Genomic DNA, 21,018 nt, shown 5'->3' on the forward strand with positions numbered 1-21,018 from the left:
GACAAAGGGCTAGGATCCAAAATCTATAAAGACCTCACCAAACTCCACACCCGAGAAACAAATATTCCAGTGAAGAAATGGGCAGAAAACATGAATAGACACTTCTCTAAAGAAGACATCCAGATGGCCAATAGGCACATGAAAAGATGCTCAACGTCACTCCTCATCAGGGAAATACAAATCAAAACCACACAGGGGTGCCTGGGGGGCTCAGTCGGTTGAGCTTTCTACTTCAGCTCAGGTCATGATCTCGCGGGTTGTGGGTTCGAGGCTTGTGTCGGGCTCTGTGCTGACAGCTCAGAGCCTGGAGCCTGCTTAGGATTCTATGTCTCCCTCTCTCTCCCTGCCCTTCCCCCTGGTCTCTCTCTCTCAAAAATAAACATTAAAAAAAAAAAAAAACCACTGAGATACCACTTCACGCTGGTCAGAGTGTTTAAAATGAACAAATCAGGAGACTATAGATGCTGAAGAGGATGTGGAGAAATGGGAACCCTCTTGCATTGCTGGTGGGAATGCAAACTAGTGCAGCCATTCTGGAAAGCAGTGTGGAGGTTCCTCAAAAAATTAAAAATAGGCCTACCCTATGACGCAGCAATAGCACTGCTAGGAATTTACCCAAGGGATACAGGAGTGCTGATGCCTAGAGGCACTCGTACCCCAATGTTGATAGCAGCACTTTCAACAATAGCCAAATTATGGAAAGAGCCTAAATGTCCATCAACTGACGAGTGGATAAAGAAGATGTGGTTTATATGTACAATGGAATACTACTTGGCAATAAGAAAGAATGAAATCTGGCCATTTACAGCAACGTGGATGGAACTGGAGGGTATTATGGTAAGTGAAATAAGTCAGGCAGAGAAAGACAGATACCATACGTTTTCACTCATATGTGGATCCTGAGAAACTTAACAGAAGACCATGGGGGAGGGGAAGGGGGAAAAAAGTTACAGAGAGGGAGGGAGGCGAACCATAAATACTGAGACTGAGACTCTTAAATACTGAGAATAAACTGAGGGTTGATGGGGGCTGGGGGAGAGGGGAAAGTGGGTGATGGCCATGGAAGAGGGCACTTGTTGGGATGAGCACTGGGTGTTGTATGGAAACCAATTTGACAATAAATTATATTAAAAAAAAGAGACTGCTGTATAGTTTCACACTTGATGTATATTTGGTTAATACTGACAGCCCAACAATTATACTTCACAGATATCAATTCACTGGCATTTCCTCAGAATATAATAATTTGCACTTTGATCGTTTTTCTACAACTTTCAGAGTTGTAAAATAGCTGAAAGACAGTGAAAGGCAAAGACACAGTAGAAGGGTAGATGGGCAAGACCCAAGGTAATATGTTCCGGTCCCTATCCCAGTGTTTCACAACTTTTCCTGATACAGGAGTGGGCAGGAGAGCACAGAGATGCCACACCGGAATGTGGTCAAGGGGGCTGTTCATGGCCCCACCCTAGGGGGTAAGTTCTTTCATGCCCCAGACTCTTCATCTGTGGGGAAAGGGGGTGCTTCAGGCGATCACTAAGTCTCCTTCCATTTCAGCAGTCTTCTTCAAAGTGTGGGTCTTGGACCAGCAGTGGCAGCATAACCTGAAAACTTGATAGAAATGCAAATTCTCAGACTCCATCCCAGGCCAACTGAATCAGAAGCTCTAGGGTGGGTTCCAAGAATCTGTGTTTTTACAAGCTCTCCAGGTGATTCTGATACAGTTACATTTTGGGAACCATTACATCCCAGTTTCCTAGGAGATAAGTCTTTGTTATCAGGGGCTCAGTTATCATAACAGTATATTTTCTACTTCCTCCTGAAGTTGGAAAGCATACAATTCTATGTGTAAAAGAGAAAGTCAGTTTGGTTGAAGCTTCTTTGCTCTAAGCAAAACTTCAATCTACTATTTATTTCAACAAAACTAGTTTATTTATTTTTTAAATGCTGATTTATTTTTGAGAGAGAGGAAGAGACAGCATAGCTGGGGAAGAGCAGAGAGAGAGGGAGACAGAGGATCTGAAGCAGGCTCTTTGCTAACAGCAGAGAGCCCAATGAGGGGGCTTGAACTCATAAACCGTGAGATCATGACCTGAGCTGAAGTCCAGTGCTCAACCGACTGAGCCACCCAGGTGCCCCTCAGCACAACCAGTTTAAAGGGAGGTCAGAGAAGTATTTCTCGAAGCTTTGGGTTTCACGTATTTTGTAGTTAGAAGCTTCTCTCCCAGTTGTCTTGGTGGGTAGAGATGAGACCAGTCTTCCCAAATCTTATTCTGGAAAACATTTCCTCTTTCTCTTCGCTTGCAAAGGCAATGATCACAAGGCTCTGTGTGGCATGATTGGAAAACTTTCTTTAAACCATTTCCCTGGGTGGGGCACTTCCGTTCTTACATCTGATGAGCCATTCTGTTTCTGTTTGGTTCACAGAGGACTGGTTTGTCCTATTTGCCACTATCATTTCCTTACAGGTTACAGCTCTCCTGTGCCATATGAAATGGTGGTTTTGGGGGCGCCTGGGTGGCTCAGTTGGTTAAGCATTTAACTTCGGCTCAGGTCATGATCTCACAGTTCATGAGTTTGAGCCCCGCATCAGGCTCTGTGCTGACAGCTCAGAGCTGGGACCCTGTTTCTGATTCTGTCTCCTTCTCTCTTTCCCTCCCCCACCCACACTCTGTCTCTGTCTCTCTCTCAAAAAAACAATAAAATAAAATAAATAAAATAAACATTAAAAAAAAGAAATGGTGTTTTTCAACATCCTAATTCTATAACATGCCTTCTGCACATCCTCAGCATCGTGTGCTTTCCAGTGTTTTCTATACTAGCATTCTCTGCTCAGCTCCATCTGATTGACTGGGACAAAGGTGATCATTATTTCTAACCTGGTGCCTTGACCATCTTTGAAAACTCTTTTATTAGTGACTTAGCCTTTTTCTTTTTTCTTTTTTAAAGTTTACTATTTTGAGAGAGGGATAGAGAGAGAGAGAGAGAGAGAGAGAGAAAGAGAGAGAGAGAGAAAGTGAGTGGGGGTAGGGGCAGAGAGAGAGGCAGAGAGAAGATCCTAAGCAGGCTCTGCACTGTCAGCGAGGAGCCTGCTGTGGGGCTCAAACCCACAAACCATGAGATCATGACCTGAGTCGAAATCAAGAGTCTGATGCTCAATGGACTGAGCCACCCAGGCACCCCAATCAGTGACTTACCCTTAAGTATAGGTCAGCAATTACACTGACCAAAGTAGTATCTATGAACTTAACCACTGAGACTTCAGAACTTGTCAATATGTCACTATTCACAGTGTAGAGAAGTTTCTCCAGGAGGTATAAACAGGTGTACTAGGAAGAAAGCATTGTGTGTGGTCAATTCTCTCTCTTGAAGATTCGTAATGGACATTGTGCTAAAGGCTCTGAGAGTCTTACTGTAAAGAAACTTATCTGTGTTTAACGCAATATTTTCCAAACTTCTTTGAGCATGGAACATTTGTACAACAGGCATATCTAATTATATCCAGCTTGGGAAAGGCAGGTGTAGAAGATTTGAGTTGATGTACAAGACATTTCACAGAATCCAAGTTCATTCATTTATAGTCAAATGAGGTAAGATATTTCAGCACCAATCTTAGATAACAAAACATCAATGCAAATGTGAGTTATATGCTGATTATGGTAACTGAGTCTACCATAGCTTTGTTACTCAAAACCTGGGAGCCTTTTAGAATCTCAGGTCCTGGGGCGCCTGGGTGGCTCGGTCGGTTAAGCGTCCGACTTCGGCTCAGGTCATGATCTCACGGTCCGTGAGTTCGAGCCCTACGTCAGGCTCTGTGCTGACCGCTCAGAGCCTGGAGCCTGCTGTGGATTCTGTGTCTCCCTCTCTCTCTGCCCCTCCCCTGTTCATGCTCTGTCTCTCTCTGTCTCAAAAATAAATAAACGTTAAAAAAAAAAAAAAAGAATCTCAGGTCCTAATCTAGATTTATTTATCAAATGCTTCATTTGAGTAAGCTGTGATTTCCATGCCCTTTAAAGTCTCAGAAGCACTGATTGCAGCATTTTTCCTGTTATTTCCTTTTCTTACTGCCTACTCTATCTGGAATTCCTTGGGATACTTCCCTTCCTGGAAATTCAAAATCTTTGCCATCATTTAAATTTTTTTTAAAGTTTATTTATTTTGAGAGAGAGAGAGAGAGAGAGAGAGAGAGAGAGCATGTGTGTGGGGGAGGGAGAGAAAGAGAGAGAGAATCCCAAGCAGGCTCTGTGCACGGAGGCTGATTTGGGGCTTGAACTCACAAACAGTGAGATCATGACCTGAGCCGATATCAAGAGTCAGATGCTCAACTGACTGAGCCACGCAGGTGCTCCTTTGCCAACATTTTAATGCAAACTTTCATTTCTCTTTCCCTTCTCTGAATTCTAATATCCTATGTGGTTTGTTTTATACCAGTATTGTGGTGGGGCCTGGGAAAATTCTGTGAGGATTGTAGTAAACTTTTGAAAATTAATAGCATTCCCTAAACTGTTGAACAATATTAATTAATTTTCTAAAGTCAGTGTCTCTTGCTTTAATTGTAGGAAAGGGTGGGGAGTGTATTAATTATCTATTTCCATTTAGAAGAGTTCCTAAGAGTTAAGAATATAAATTCTGCATCTATTAAAAATAACAATCCTTGGGGCGCCTGGGTGGCTCAGTCGGTTAAGCATCCGACTTCAGCTCAGGTCACGATCTCACGGTCCATGAGTTCGAGCCCCGCGTCGGGCTCTGGGCTGATGGCTCAGAGCCTGGAGCCTGCTTCCCATTCTGTGTCTCCCTCTCTCTCTGCCCCTCCCCCGTTCATGCTCTGTCTCTCTCTGTCTCAAAAATAAATAAACGTTAAAAAAAAAATTTTTTTTTAAAAAAATAAAAAAAAATAAAAATAACAATCCTTATCATGATAATTTATTTCCAGATGTCTGACTGTCAGAACCATGCAGTGGAAGCCACAATAAGCATGATACAGGCGCATATATACAATTCTCTAGAAAGATTCCTTCACTACGGGCTGCGCTGATCCAGGATGCTGTTGAGGGGTCGCCCTGCATTGGTGGCCATGTTGCTTGTAAAGGAACGATGTGTTTTCAGTCACCCTGTCATCCACTGAAAGTTAAAAAAAAAATCACAGTGAGAATCTATGGGTTACATATCAATTTTTTCACTGCAAGCAGATTAAATAACATGTTCAGGCTGGGCATTAACTAAAATGTCTGAGATTTGACCATGTCTTCAATAGACAATGAATGTGGGTTTTGGTGACCCAGTCCTCCAAGTATTTCCAGAAGAAGCAGTGAGAGGAAATTTTAAATTCTGACAAAGATTTATTAAGTTTCCTCTTTGGTGGGGAAGAAGAGCTGTCTAGTGATATCTAAAACATTCAGAACTTGTAATCATTCTTGTTCCAAGACAATACCAGTTCTCTAGTTTTATTAGCCTGTAAGATCACAGAATTCCAAGAATATTCCTGAAAGTCCTCTCTTCTTCAACACTTGCACTCATATCTATTCATGTCAGTAAATAAGGTAGCCTTAATATATTAAAATATGTATCATGTAAAAAGGAAGTGAAAGTTACAAATATGGGAAAAGAATGTGATACAAAGAAGCGCATTCTGTATTTAGCAAGGAAACCACGAAAACTTCTGAGAAAAAGCTAAATGTATGAGGTCACTAACTCAACATTTTAAATTCCCCAGTGCTGAATTTTTATGGCTTACAAGCAATCTGAAAGGCATTAAGTTTCTAGGAAAAAGTGTTGCAATTCTGGATTTTTGCCTGCCTTTTGACCCTAATAAGGCTGTTTAAAAATAAAGTTATCAACGGAACTTGGTCTGTCTCTAAAATGAGGAATAATACTCTGTCCTTACAAGCCTCTGATATCATATACCTTCATACTTTACAAAAACTCAGATTCACTGAGGATTAAAATATTAAGAATCTAGTCATGCAGAGAAAACAGGAGTTGTTTTCTTTGTCAAAAATGATTGGCTCTGAAACTTTAGAATAGTGTTGTCCAATATTACTTTCTGTAATGATGACAGTGTTCCATATTTACACAGTTCAATATGGTAGCCATTAGCCACATGGGGCTAATGTGGGTGCCTGGGTGGCTCAGTTGGTTAAGCATCTGACTTCGGCACAGGTCATGATCTCACGGTTTGTGAGCCTGATCCCCACTTTGGGTGAGCTCGAGCCCTGCTTCCGGTGAACATGATCCTTGCTTTGGGTGAGCCCCACTTTTCTCTTTCTCCCTCTTACCCACTCTCTCTCTGCCTTTCGCTCACCTGCATCCTCTCTTTCTCTCTCTCTCTCTCTCCAAAAATGAAAAAAAAAAAAAAAAGGAAATATGGTTAATGTGATGGAGAAACTGAATATTTATTTATTTTTATTTTTATTTCATTTTTTAATATTTACTTACTTTTAAGAGAGAGACAGAGTATGAGCAGGGGAGGTGCAGAGAGAGAGGGAGACACAGAATCTGAAGCAGGCTCCAGGCTCTGAGCCGTCAGCACAGAGCCGGATGCGTGGCTCAAACTCACGAACCTCGAGATCATAACCTGAGCCAAAGTCAGACGCTTAACCGACTGAGCCACCCAGGTGCCCCTTTATTTTTATTTTAACTTAAATTTAAACAGCAACAATGGCCAGTGACGACTGTGTTAGACAATTCAGCACTAAGAATATTTTCTTTCCAGTATGAATTTAAAATTTACAGCAATATTTTTATTTCTTAATGTTGTTTTCTAGTTTATGGATTTAGAAAAAAATGATTTGGGGGCACCTGAGTGGCTCAGTCAGTTAAGCATCTGACTCTTGACTTCGGTTCAGGTGACTATCTCACAGTTTGTGGGTTCGAGCCCCCCCATCGGGCTCTGCACTGGCAGTGCAGAGCCTGCTTGGGATCCCCACTCTCTCTACTTCTCCCCAACTCATGTTCTCTCTTTCTAAGAGATATTTTTTTTTTGAAAATAATGACATGAAGTGGTCCACCAGACAATGTTGTGTAAGTGATAGACATGCTTAACCTGAAGTCTGAGATCCCCTCACATCTGTAGTCTATGGGGAGGCTTCACTGGTGTAGAGAAACAGCACCAAGGAAAACCTGAGCATGATGATGACAAATCACTGCTGGTCCTGTAGGTCTGCCATTTTCTATTTTTATTTATATTACTTTTGAGTGAATTTACCAAATCATTTGATTTATCTTTTTCTTTTTTGAATTAAAGAAAAAACTTTTAAAAAGTTTTTATTTTATTTTTGTGAGAGAAAAGACAGAGTGCAAATGGGGGAGGGGCATAGAGAGAGGGAGACACAGAATCTGAAGAAGGTTCCAGGCTCTGAGCTGTTGGCACGGACTGTGAGATCATGACCTGAGCTGAAGTTGGACGCTTAACTGGCTGAGCCACCCAGGCGCCCCTTAAATTTTTTTAATGTTTATTTATTTTTGAGAAAGAGAGAGAGAGAGAGAGAGAGAGAGAGAGAGAGACAGCATGAGCGGGGGAGGGGCAGAGAGAGGGAGACACAGAGTCTGAAACAGGCTCCAGGCTCTGAGCTGTCAGCACAGAGCCCGACGCGGGGCTTGAACTCACGAACTGTGAGATCATGACCTGAATCTAAGGCTCAACCGATTGAGTCACCCAGGTGCCCCATTCTTTCCTTATTTTAAATGTAATGTTAATGATGTTTCTTAAAACATCATCTTTTTGTTAGTTCTTTCCTTCAGAATTGAATTACAGACCACATAGGAAAAACCAATTTCATTACTTACTAATTATGCTTTAGATGTAGAATCAGCTTTTGAATGGGCTGGACTTCTTAGGGAGCAAAGTGGGAAACAGTCTTCTTTCCAGCCCTCTGTCAGATCGCCTTTCCTGCCTCTGGATACTATCTGTCTCACAGATCTCCTTTGCAGGTACTAGAAAGCCCAGAGTACTACCAAACTTCCAATCATGCATCCAATGCAAACCTTCTCCCATCCGCCATAGCTCAGGTGTGTGGGTCTGGGAATCTGCAGTGGGGAAGGGCTATCCAGTCAGCTTCTCTACTCTTCCCTGCACTTTCTCTTCCACCAGCTACCTGCTGCTGCTTGTGCCTCCAGGGCAGGATGCAGGAGGGTGGGGAGTGTCCAAGGAGTGGAGGGGTCTTAGTTGGCTGCCACTGTTGCAATTTGGTGTTTTGGGCCCTCTGGGGAAAGATGCCCAAAGGAACGTTCGACGCTTTCTTTCACGGAGTGCTTGTGAGAATGTCCAAAAGGTCCTCACGCGGCCTCATTCTCTGACTCTGAGTACCAAAACCCTTCTAATTATGAAGAAAGACATGTGCCCAGATGACTGCTTATGAGTCCTGCTTAGCAACCTCCTCTGATGGGGCATCTCCCACAGATTCTTCTCCAAGTGTGGCTTTGCCCTGTCAAGCAGACCCCTTCCACAGTGTCTTTTCAAGACTTCTAAAGATAGCTACCTTCCATAGTGCCCATTGAACCCACAGAACATTCAGCACCTAATTCCAGACAGTCTGAAGATGTAGATCTTTCTTCCCTTTGCTTAGGAGGGAATTCTAGCCAGCTTCTCATCAGACGTCACTGGGTTAGGGTCAGGCATGTGGCCTATGTCGCTCCTGACAAATCTGGGAAACCCCAGCCCGACTTTCCCAAGAACCTTCAGTCAGGGACCATGTCACTGTGGGGCCTAGGAGTTCGGCATCCAGCTGTCTATGGATGATGGATGGCTGGGAGGGAACAGAGGTAGTGAGATGTGATATTCCTGCCTGCCAGACACCCCAGACCCTACAGTGGTTCTCTTGAAGAACTATTTGGTATGTGCTGTGTACTAAATGTGTCTTCCCCCAAATTCATATGGTGAAGCCCCAATCCCCAGTGTGATGGTATTAGGAGGTAGGGCCTTTGGGAGGTGATAACATCATGAGGACAGAGCCATCAGGAATGGGATTAAGTGCCTTCTAGAAGAACAGACAGGAGTGAATTTGTCCATGATAACAAATCCAAGAAGAGAGCTCTCATCAGGAACTGAATTGGCTGGCAACTTGATCTTGGACTTCACAGCCTCCAGAACTGTGAGAAATCAATGTCTGTTGTTTAAACCACTCAAGATTTTCGTTATAGCAGACTGAGCTAAGACAGCTTGAGAAAGGGAGAGAAGCCCCCCTCCTACTTTCCCTTGGGGAGGCAGGCCTAACATACAAAGACATCCTAGATAATCTTCCTACTCAAACTGGATAGGAGCTGCAGGGAGGTGGTGTAGATAAGTTTTGAGCCACCCCTTAGAGAATCATGCACAGATGTTCTAATGCCTCCCTTTAGGACTTGAGATAAAGTGTACTGTGATAACCTAATGGAACTGAGAGAATTCATTGGCATCTGGTGGAAGCAATCTCAAATACATTAAAAAATACCTTTTCTCACCCTCAGGGAATGATGGTCAAAGTAGAAAAATACCAGTATTCACCTCTTGTTGACTACAAATCACCTTCAAATAGTCCACATTGTATACTGATATGTGGAAATAATGCCTTCACCAGGCTTAGTCTATATTTACACTTTATAGACTTAAGATGATTTAAATAAAAATGGCTAAGCAAAAATTAGAAGGTGGAAAGTTTATTATCTCTGATAAACTCTGCCCACCTGTTCTTTCCTCCTTTGGGTGCTATCGTGCTTTTCTTCCCTCTGAAACCCCCGCCCCTTCCAAACACAGAGACACAAATGCACGAACTCATAGACATACATTCATAGATCCTGCATGTGGAAAAACAAGCCCTCAATCTTTACACTTCCTATTTGTTCTCTGGCCCTCTTTCTATAATGTATAATCCATTTAAATCTTCCAGTGAACTGTCTCATGCTTGAGATCTTTCCTGCCTCCCAAACCCTGACAGGATTTGTGGTCTTTTGCCCTAGACCCTTAGGTTTTTGGCTTTTCAGTAATAAGTCAGAAAAAATAATTCACACTAGTGTTCTTGGTGAAAGGAAAGACATTAATATGTGGTACCTTTCAGGTACCAAATGCACGCCCTTGAACCTTACATGGCCTTTGCAAATTTAAGGTGCCAGCCCACAAGAGTGTCTCAATGGCTGCAATGCAAGGCACTATGGGAGCTGGTGGAAGAGATATTGCTGGAACTTAGGACCTTTTTTTGTTCTCTTCAATTCACACCATCTGGATAAATTTACAGAGAATTTTTTCTAGGGAGTTCTCGCTCATTGAATTGGTTTTGGAGGCGCAGCCAAAGATGAGACAGAAAAAGTTTTATTTTATCACCCGTTGCAATAGCGGCTATTCTCCAGATTTTTGCATGTTAAAAAAAATACGATGCTTATATTTTTTGCAAGTAGAATTATTATTTTTTTAAGATTTTATTTTAGTTTTCATTATTTTTTTAAATTTTATTTTTTTAAATTTATTTTTAAGTAATGGCCGCATCCAATCTGGGGGTTCCAACTCATGCCGAAGATCGAAAAGTCTCTCGCTGTACCGACTGAGCCGGCCAGGCACCCCACGAGTAGAATTATTTATTAGTAAGTTCTAAGCGGCTTTGAAAAATAAGAGTAGAATTTCAGGGAGACAAAAACTTCACTTGACACAAGTTTAATATTAAAGCCTTTCATTGTTTCCTTCATTAGTCTTTGAGCAGCAAGTCCTTGTGAAGTAAACTGAGGGAATTTGGTAACATATGTAACAACCCTGTCTCCCCGCCTGCTGGGTGCATTATTGTCCCAAAGATTGTTACTGCAGAAATGCAAAGAGAGAGCCAGCCACGTTCTGACTTTTGAGTGCCAGCACAGGCTCTTTAGTCTTTCTGGTTTCCTTTTAGTCCTTTCCATTGGCTGGCTCCTATTTGTTCTTTGTCACTTGGCTGCAGAATGCCTTTGTCACTTTACCAGAATGCCTTCTCTAGTTTCTGGTAAGTTCTATTTTGGCTTCATAATGTCAAGCACAATTTTATCTCAGTATTTAACACACCTTGAAATTACTTGTTACCTCTTTCTCAGCCCTTAGAATGTTTTTGGCAGGAACCTTGTCTTACTCATCTTTGTACTTCCCCTGACCCCACCCCCTCCTAGTGTCTACTTCATGCCTACCACATAATAGGTGCTCAGTAAATTTTTATTAGCTAGAGGAAATTAGGTAGGATTGGGATGTATTCTTTTTTTTTTATGAGAGAGAGAGAGAGAGAGAGAGAATGCAAGCAGGGGAGGGGCAGAGGGGGAAGGAGAGATAGAATCTCAAGCAGGCTCCATGCTCAGTGAAGAGTCTGATGCAGGGCTCGATCTCACCATCTCATGACTGTGAGATCATGACCTGAGCCAAAATCAAGAGTCAGATGCTTAACCAAGTAAGCCACCCAGGTGCCCCGGATTGGGGTGTATTCTTAATCACATTTTACAAGTAACAGAATTGAGACCAACCAGGAGTTGGCAAACTCTTTTGGTAGAAGGCCAGATAGTAAATATTTTATGCTTTGCAAGCCATCCGGTCTCTTTCACAATTTCTCAAGTCTGCCATGTAGCAAGGAAGTAGTTATAGATAATATATAAATGATTGGATGTGGCTGTGCTCCAGTGCCACTCTATTTATAAAAACAGGTGGCACACAGATTTGGCCTCAGGGATCTAGTCTGCCAGCTCCTGCACTAAACTAAGACTGGTTTACTGACCTGACTTAATTCAACACATACGAGTTTACTTATATGTGGCTGTTCTTCCCCAGAACTCAAACTATTTTTATATATTTGAATGATAGCATATTATGGTGGAATAGTAATCTTCTCAATAGTTTTCTAGTGGCATAAAGATTTAATGTCCAAGAAAAGATGTATAATTTACAACCAAGACGTTGCTTCCTCCTAAGAGAAAGCAATTTAAGTCCCACTAAGTCTAATGTACTTGTGAGTGGGAAGAAACAATTAATATTGGCTGTTCAAGCAAATAGTACATTTTTTTAAAGAACAATCTGTTCCCCTAGTGTCTCCCAGGTGATCAAGAGAATAGACTCTTTAACTGGTAGGGATTATTACTTACTAAAATTGTAATACTGGCTCTACTTGTCAAAGGAAGCTCATTATTCACAGATTATGTTTCTCTGTGTCCTCCTCCTGTTCTCCCACCGTTTCTTGACATTGATGATGTCCTCTGGTAGGACTGTCTCTCACAGGGGTCCACGTGGTCCAAGCTGGATCTTGACTTTTATGGATGTTTGCCAAGACTAAGCTGTGGGGGACAGGACGACAGACTCCAAGGTCTCTAGGATCCCATTCAGTCCTCAAATGTATAAACTTCTTTGTCCTCTCTAAATTGCCTCTTTTCCATCCCAGCTCAGCTCTGGCTTTGGCACATTTTCTGATTAAATTAGCTGTTCCTTCTCTGAACTCCATTGCCTCTTTAGGCTACAGTTCATACAGCAGAGTTAGCTTGAATATTAATCTGATTTCTGTGTATTTCCCTTTCCTTCTGTGTCTTACCTTCACATGAACTCTGGGGAATCTGCAGACTTTAATCAAACACCAACGCAAGTGTTTTGAGATGCTAACTTGTCAACACATGATAAGTTTAGGGCTGAGACTGTGAGAAGGGCTGTGGAAGGACATCTGGGCTATGAGAGAAAGGTGTGGAGGGCTAGACTCACTGAGTGCAGTGAGGGAGGGGAAGGAAGGACCAGGATGTGGCGGGAGTCAATACCACACTGTGCTAGAGGTCCATTTGCCCTCAGGAAACTACTGCCCATGGACAAGCCACGATCTGAAAGTACTGGGCCCTTATTTGTGCCTTGGACAAATGTGGAATACTTGCAGGGAAGAGGAAATATTTTTCCTGCTACTGTCCTAGGTTCTCTGGCTGAGGGCTTATACATTGGATAGACAAAAGACACATGAATAAGAGAAAAACAGCTATGGGGTGGCTCTTGGTCCTGGTGTGGGGGGGTGTCACAGGTCATCTGAGGCAGGTTCCCCTGGTGCTCCCCCATAGAGGAGACAATGTGCATGGCTGCGGCCCCAAATGCTCTCACCTCGTACCACACATGATGAAGGTGCTGGTCACAGAAGCTCAAGAAGGGGCAGCCCATGTGGCCTGTGTGGGCTTGTGAGTGGAGGTGACCAGGGTCAGATAGTGTAGGGGAAGCCACTTGGCTGGCCTCCAACTGGGGCTGGAGCTACTCTGCCAGTGTTTAAAACTTTAAATGAGAATATAGAGTATTTACAAGGAAATGACAGTGAATAAGTCTTTCTAACCTCTTCCAGCCTTTCTTTTTCAGAAGAGAGACCGTATTCAACTTACATATTTGAAGACTGCATATTCTAGTTTCCAACACCAGTGGTTTCTCTGTTTTGTCATTCACAAGAACTTCTTTCCTAACAAATGAAATGATCCAGGGATATGGAACATATGATCTTTACATTGGTCTCAGATTGACTATGAGCTTCAGCATTTTCATTAAAGGGAGTTTCATTTTGGGGAAAAAAAAAAGATCTTCTGCAACTTGCCAGGAAAGGCTCCATGAGAGCAGGTCAAGGTGGCCATGCACATCTTAAAGAATGGTTGTGGTGGCTGGACTGCTGTCAAGTATGTATATAGAACATTTCAAAAAAATATTATGGTTGTATATTAAAATATTTGCATATAGTAGTACAGCCTCATATTCCTAGTGCATTTAAAAACTTTAAGCCCTTATTTTTTTAATGAACAAAATCAAAATATGTAAAATTTAAGCCAGTAAAAATGATTTAGCGTCTTAACAGTCTGTTTAATTTGAATGAGAAGACTTTCTTTTACCTGTCTGATTAGAGCATGTCTGACATTAAAAAAAACGAAAAACAATCAAAAGTTTATTAACACGTGCCACATGCTTACATAAAGGAGCACTCAGAGATGAGTAACTCAAAGGGTTGGTTAGAATTTGGGCTTACATACCTTCTTAGCAAAGGAACAATATACTTTCAGAAAAGTGACAAGACAAAGGAAAAGAACTTTGAGTTTTCATGGCAGCAAATTGTGGGAATGCAGATATATGAGAAACTAAGGGTCGATAAAGGGTAGCTCTAGTAAGGTTTGTTTCATAATTTCCTCTGGTGCCATCTCCAGGCCAATAAGGTCCAAAGCTGTCGCTAGTGATTAACTCTTGTTCTTTCTGGTGGAGAGGGGGATCATCTTTGTAAGTTTATGTTCTGCTTATAGGCAAATAGGAGAGAGCAGAGAGCTTTTCTTGTATCTGCTTCTTCTGATTTACCTTAACTCAAAATAATCCTTATGCCAAAGTGACATATTTAGGGGTGGCATATTCTGCCACCATACACTCACCTTGTCAAAGCAGGAAGTGTGAGAGAAAAACACATTGGCCTGGCCTAGATGGATCAGAACAGTTGGAAATTTCCCTGTGAGATGGAACAAATGTAGACTGTGAGTCAGTCTTGTGTTTAATTAGTTTTCTATTAACAAATTTCCTCATCCCAAAATGGGTAGAATAAGACCAACTTTGCAGAGTTACTTTAGGGATAAGAGAATGTGTTCCAGGCTTGTAAAATTATTCTCATATACCAAAGAATTATTATTACATTAAGCTCACTGAGGATCAAGCTTTATTCATCACTTATACCACATGATGACTCATACGTCAGAACATCATCAAGATTTGAAGTTTATGGAAAGTGTTTCCTGAATATTTATCATATTGATACTACATTCATGAGTCATTGCAGTTACAAAATTCCTCCTACATTGAATGTTCTCACTCTTCCCTCAGGGTTCAACTCAAATGTCCCTTTCCCTGTCATGCCTTTGTCAACGCTTATGCCCTAGCCTCCCCAGTTCTGTTCATTCTTCTCTTATATACATCAGATCGTGTAATGATTAGTTATTTATGTGTCTGGTTCTCCTCCTAGTTTACGAGCACTTGGAGGGAGAAAAACAGCCTGTGTTTTATTCATCTCTGTATCCCCAATATTTGCACCATCTGACAGCATAAATGTTCCATGTAGTCCTGCAGCTTCTTGAGTTGTGCTGATATTTGTGGGATGATCACAATTTGGAACTCTGATAAGAGCATTTGAATATTCCTTAGCCTGTAAACACAACTTGGAACTAAAGACATCTGGTCTACTGTGAAATATTCTTAGTGGTCTCCACTTTCCATTCTTGTCTCCTTTCACTCATTTTCCAAATACTGCCAAAGAGAACATCTTGAAATAAATCTATTCATCACTTTATTGATTAAAGTTCTTTAAAGTCTTCTCTTTGCTGAGGGACTTAAACTTTTCAAGATGGCACAAGACCCTACATAACTTGATCCTGTCTACCTCTCAGGTCTTATCTCTTGATGCATCTTTTCCATTCTCTCCTCATTTTCCACCCCCCCCCCAGCCCCTCCTGCCACTGTAGAGATGCTGAGCTCCAAATAATTATCTAAGTGGGCAATGCTACATTAACCTTTGCATTGACCCTTATCTTTTCTCATCATCACACTGTTCTTTCATTGTTATCTCGATTCCTGATTTTGTCTCCTTGATTATTTAAACATCACTTATTTTATAGTCTTATTCAGTCAGATCTATTATATCTAGTTTTTTAAATGTTTTATTCATTTATTTAAATTAGATTTTTAAATGTTTATTTATGTGTCTGTGTGTGTGTGAGAGAGAGAGAGAGAGAGCAAGCACATGAGCAAGCGGGGGAGGGACAGAGAGAGACACACACACAGAATCTGAAGCAGGCTGCAGGCTCTGAGCTGTCAGCACAGAGCCCAATGTGGGGCTTGAACTCATGAACTGTGAGATCATTACCTGAGCTGAAGTTGGATGCTTAACCTACTGAGCCACCCAGGTGCCCCTAATGTTTTATTTATTTTTGAGAGAGAGCGTGCTAGTGAGGGGGGGAAGGGGCAGAGAGAGAGGGGGACAGAGGATCTGAAATGGGCTCTGTGCTGACAGCAGTGAGCCTGATATGGGACTCGAACTCATGAACTGTGAGATCATGACCTGACCACCCAGGTGTCCCAATTATATCTGGTTTTTCTAATGTGAATTTTCTATTTGGAATGGAACAGAATCTCTCTCGTGATGATGGATTGTTTCTAAGAGTCTGTGTGTGTGTGTGTGTGTGTGTGTGTATGTGTGTGTGTGTGATTTTTAATTTTTTTCACTGTGAGATCATCTTCATTAGGGGTTGGTTTTCCCCACTGTGGGAGTAGTGTCCTGGGTAGTGGCCATACCAGCTTTGCTAGCTTTCTAGTTTCATGGCTCTCATACCAGTATAATACTAACATCTTAGCTTGGGATTTTGATGGGGAAAATATAAATTGGACCCTCATATGCAAATGTGCCTTAGGTGTGGGGTTTTCAATTTTTTCCCCACTCTGAGTTCTAGGCAGATGGCAAGTTTCCTTGCTACCTCTTTAGGTTGGTAGGGGGAATATTTCTAGTTCCTTTTTCCTAGATGGGCCCAACTAAGTGCGGAGGTCTCAGTTCCAGCTCTCTACCTCACACAGGCTGCTTCCTTTTCTTTTTCCTGCCTGGATATTAACACTCAGCCTTCACTCTAAGGAGGGCTGACAACCCCTGGGAGGCTGCTACATCAGTTAGATTTACTACTCAGCATTTGATTGTCTCCTTCATTTTTTGAAATTATGGGTTGTTTTCCTTTCCCTTCTTTCAAGCTTGGCTATTTTTTTCTTATGCTATTTTATCCAGTATGTGGAAGAATCTGTGTTAGTTTTGCCTACTAGGTTGCTGGAGGGCCTCTGATTTACCCACTGAGGTTGTCTTCACATCGTTTTTACATATAATGTCCTGCCCTCACACTAATTCAGACCCCAGGAGAAACTTGCTTATCTCTCAGTACTTAGGTCAAGCACCCCTTTCTCAGTGGAGATTTTCCTAACCCTTCTTTGGGGTGAAATTTGTCTTTCCCTCACTCAGACCTTCACTGTGCACTTTATTCTCCTACTGTAGACCTGGGACGTTAATGTGCTTAGCAGCATATATGACTCTCTCTTCTTCCCTGAAGATTATATTTTATTTATCTTTGTGTCCTCAGGGTCTTGCTCTATACAGAGTCCATACTATGTGTTCAACACATGCCAGGTGAATGGATAAATAAATGAATGAATACATAAAGTGAATGGGTAAGGAATAACAAAATTCAACCTGCCTCTTTCATGCCATGTTAAGATAATCAAATTCAAACAAAGTATTTTGTCCTGATTAGAAGTGAAATATCAGATATGCAAAGAAAATCATGGCAGAAATCATAGGTACTGCTCACCGTGTGCCAGGCGCATTAAATTAACACACTTAATTTTTATAACAACTTTTTTGAGGCAGATACTTTTACAGACAAGGAAACTAAGTCACCAAAAGGTTAACTTGACCAAACTCATAAATAATATGACCAAGCTCATAAGTAGCAGATCTAGGATTTGCACTCAGGTAGTCTGGTTCCAGAGGCCCTGCTTGTAACTAGAATATTAGAAAGACTGTTAATACCAATGAAGGAGACATATTGAAATTTCTGGATCCAAGATTTTTTTAAAAGCCATTATTTGTAAGTCCAAAGTAAATAGTTGTTTTCTAATGATGGCTCAGGATGTTAAAACCCTGGTATGTGGGAAGTTTACAACCTCAGCCAGTAAGTTATTTTTCTTTTTTTTTTAAAAAAAATTTTTTTTCAACATTTTTAATTTATTTTTGGGACAGAGAGAGACAGAGCATGAACGAGGGAGGGGCAGAGAGAGAGGGAGACACAGAATCGGAAACAGGCTCCAGGCTCCGAGCCATCAGCCCAGAGCCTGACGCGGGGCTCGAACTCACGGACCGCGAGATCGTGACCTGGCTGAAGTCGGACGCTCAACCGACTGCGCCACCCAGGCGCCCCGTAAGTTATTTTTCTATTTTACTTCTCAGTCTTAAAATCCGTCCAGAATTGAATTTAGATCTCAGATATTGCTGTTTAAACACCTGCTTCCTTATTCATAGGTAAGAGAGAGAGAGAAAAAAAAAAAAGAACAAATACAGCAACCTTCTCCTTGTGTTTCTGGAATGAAAGTTGAGGCTTGATTAAAGATTATTTAGTGGTAGCACATCCTTTTGTTTTTGGAATGCAGAAAGCACCTAAACATTTTGGATATACTGATACAAATTCACCATGGCTCTTACTCTTCTCCTTATCACTGAGCAAGATGTAAGAATCAAGACATGTTGTAGGAGGGCAGGAATCAAGACGCGTTCCGCTGGCCCAGCCATTCTGATTCTCATTTGTTTCGTGTGGTTACTACCATGCTAATCCTTGTGGATGCAGACGCTGGTGATTCCTACATTGCTAATATTATCTCATCTCTCATCTAAACTCCTTTAATGGAAATGTGTGGATAAATGATGACTTCCCCACTGACTATAAGCAAAACGGGAATAAATTTTTAGAGCAGCAGAAGTTTCTTAGGGTTATTAAAGAATACGCTAAAGAAAGAGAAGCAACTGGAGTGGTTACTAAATATACCAAGCACGCATGGGGCTGAGATATATGAGGTTACGCGCAGCTGAAAAAACAAAATGACTATTTCGGTAGGGACCCTGCGTGTTTGGTGCTTTGGTTTTGATGATGCACCTTACTATTTAAGGAGTGCAGGAGAATTATCCTATCTGAAGTCCAGAATAGATTTTTCTCTTCAAGAGAAATTTATTTTTACATATTTGAATGGCCTTTGAGTAAAATATATTTATCATAAAATTATCCAACAATTTACATTGCCACCAAGGTGACACAGTCTCAGAGCTGCGATGAAAATCGATGTAGTAAGCCCAGTGCAAGGAATTCATTTTTCTTTTTCTTCATGAAACTGGCTCTATTACAGTGATAGTGATTTCCAGAAAATGGATGGTTATTGAGATGAGATTACTTATGAGGAATGATTTGGATTATTTAGGTGAAAAGCTTTTCTTTCCTTCTTTTTAGGCCTAATATATTATATTTAGATTTAATGTTCAAACACAAGTTATTACAAGTATTAAAATTTAAATGGCTGCCATTTAATTAATGACTGGAAACCTTGTTTAAGGTGTTCTAGTCATGCATGGCACCGGAGTAAGATTTTTCAAATATTAAGAGAGAAATCATACTGAAAGACAATATCTGATAAAGGACTCAGACAGTTTGAGTTCATGTTTGAACAAGCATCCGCAAAGGATTTATTGTTTTAGAAATGATCTCCCTGTAAGAGATATCTGAGTTGTTTATGAGTTACTGGCACTTCCGTACAAAGTTCCAGTTGTCGCTTTTCTCCGAGAACTGGGAAGTCCCTTTTTTTTTTAAACGTTTATTTATTTTTGAGACAGAGAGAGACAGAGCATGAACGGGGGAGGGTCAGAGAGAGAGGGAGACACAGAATCTGAAACAGGCTCCAGGCTCTGAGCTGTCAGCACAGAGCCCAATGCCGGGCTCGAACCTACGGACTGCGAGATCATGACCTGAGTCGAAGTCGGACACTTAACCGACTGAGCCACCCAGGGGCCCCTGGGAAGTCCCTTTTGATTTTAGTTGTGTCCAATGGGTGGCACTCCATCTCTAAAGACTGGATGATCTCTCTTTTCTCACTAAAGAACACAATCAGAAGCATACACGGTGATTAGACACAGGGGCCTCCATGCAAGGATTTTCTTGCACCAGTGATCTTCATGCCTGAAATCAGTTACAATTCTTTAGTTTGGGAACTAGATACCTGTCAAGATGACTCGGAAAGAAAAACACATTCTTTAATTTTGCAAGGATGTATTTTTAGGCTCAGATGATATGAGAGGGGATCGCACAGTATCTGGATAGTTGACCTGAGTTGACCAAAGAGCGTAAGCTGAAAAAACAAAAACAGCGGCTTATTTTAAAGGGTAGCTGACACGATACAGAAAAATAGGGGGTAACTCAGGGAAAAAGACTCTGACGAGTCGAACCTGGAGGACATGGAAGCTGATGTGACAGATCGTGATGGTAACACAGTTGCTTATTTTGTACTTTAAGTTTTTCAGCTCCAAGAAGATGGGTAAGAATATTTTCCAGTGGCTGCTTTAAAGCAATGTGATCACACTCGGTTTTTTGGGTGTGTGGTTATAAAAGGGTTAAAAAGCGACGGTGAAGGCATATATTGATCCAGCAGCATAGAAAATAATCGACGAGTAGTTTTATAAGTAAAAATATCTTTTCAATGTTATTTGAATTGAACTGATAGAGAAACAAGTGAAACAGAAATAAATGAATTTTAGATTCATTTCTTTCTTTTTTTTTTATATTAAGTTTTTATTTTAATTCCCGTGTAGTTAACATACAGTGTAACATTTGCTTCAGGCATACCATCTAGTGATTCAACACTTTCATACAACACCCAGTGCCCGTCATAACAGGGTACTCCTTTATCCCCCAAACCCATTTCCCCCATCGGCCCACCCCCTCCCTCTGGTAACCATCAGTTTGTTCTTTATAGTTAGGAGTTCTGTTTCTTTGCTACTCTTTTTTTTTTCCTTTTGCCTGTTTGTTTTGTTTCTTAAATTCCACGTATTAGTGAAATCATATGGTATCTGTTTTTCTTTGACTTATTTCACTTAGGATTATACTCTCTAGCTCCATCAACATCGTTGCAAATGGCAAGATTTAATTCTTTTTGATGGCTGAGTAATATTCCTAGACTGATTTCTTAATCCCCAAAGATATTCATTTCATTTCATTTCATTTCATTTCATTTCATTTCATTTCATTTCAATTTCATTTTTTCATTTCATTTCATTATTTCATCTTATCTTTTTAAAACAATTTTTTAATGTTTATTTTTGAGAGAGAGAGAGAGGGACAGAGACACAGCACAAGCAGGGGAGGGGCAGAGAGAGAGGGACACAGAATATGAAACAGCCTCCAGCATTGAGCGGTCAGCACAGAGCTTGACGTGGGGCTCAAACCCACAAACTGTGAGATCATGACCTGAACCGAAGTCAGTTGTTTAACTGACTGAGCCACCCAGGC

The 21,018-nt window shown here is 41.3% G+C and overlaps 2 long non-coding RNA genes across 2 annotated transcripts; one reads left to right on the forward strand and one right to left on the reverse strand.

The window, feature by feature from the left end:
- The first annotated feature begins 602 nt into the window (after window positions 1–602).
- LOC131512759 (uncharacterized) lies at window positions 603–5,839 on the forward strand. The gene is made up of 3 exons (XR_009262292.1): window positions 603–837; window positions 1,399–1,472; window positions 4,931–5,839. It is a non-coding gene; the product is annotated as an uncharacterized LOC131512759 (long non-coding RNA).
- On the reverse strand, window positions 4,893–8,396 carry LOC131512758 (uncharacterized). Its single transcript, XR_009262290.1, has 2 exons — window positions 7,783–8,396; window positions 4,893–5,118 (listed from the first exon to the last, which is right to left on the reverse strand). It is a non-coding gene; the product is annotated as an uncharacterized LOC131512758 (long non-coding RNA).
- Window positions 8,397–21,018: the final 12,622 nt, after the last annotated feature.

This window comes from Neofelis nebulosa, chromosome 5 (assembly GCF_028018385.1).
Source record: "Neofelis nebulosa isolate mNeoNeb1 chromosome 5, mNeoNeb1.pri, whole genome shotgun sequence".
NCBI lineage: Eukaryota > Metazoa > Chordata > Mammalia > Carnivora > Felidae > Neofelis > Neofelis nebulosa.